This window comes from Morone saxatilis, unplaced genomic scaffold (genome assembly GCF_004916995.1).
Source record: "Morone saxatilis isolate NCDOM2014 unplaced genomic scaffold, NCSU_SB_2.0 Contig16, whole genome shotgun sequence".
In the NCBI taxonomy this organism is placed as follows: domain Eukaryota; kingdom Metazoa; phylum Chordata; class Actinopteri; family Moronidae; genus Morone; species Morone saxatilis.
The window spans coordinates 14,904,517-14,904,842 of record NW_023339718.1 but is presented as its reverse complement, the minus strand read 5'-3'; positions in this window follow the sequence as shown (position 1 = coordinate 14,904,842).

Below are 326 nucleotides of genomic sequence, written 5' to 3'. Positions count from 1 at the left end.
CAGACAGTAGTGGAAAACCTGGGATTGTCAGGATGTCCAGTTTTCTGTATACATTTTCATTTTTTTTTATGTAAAACATGAAAACATGCATACAGTAACACAGCAATACCATATACATACAGAATATAGTGAACATGCACATGCACATACCAGGCACTATAAAGCAGAGCATGACATCACTCTGAGCCCTGGTTACATGGACCAGTGTGGATCCTTCCAACACAACATAGACCTCTGTATCCTCCGGCACCGAGTCTAAACCCTCCAGCAATGCAAATACCTTCGCCTGGCCCTGAGATAAGGAAAGGTGAGAAAGGTTGAGAGAG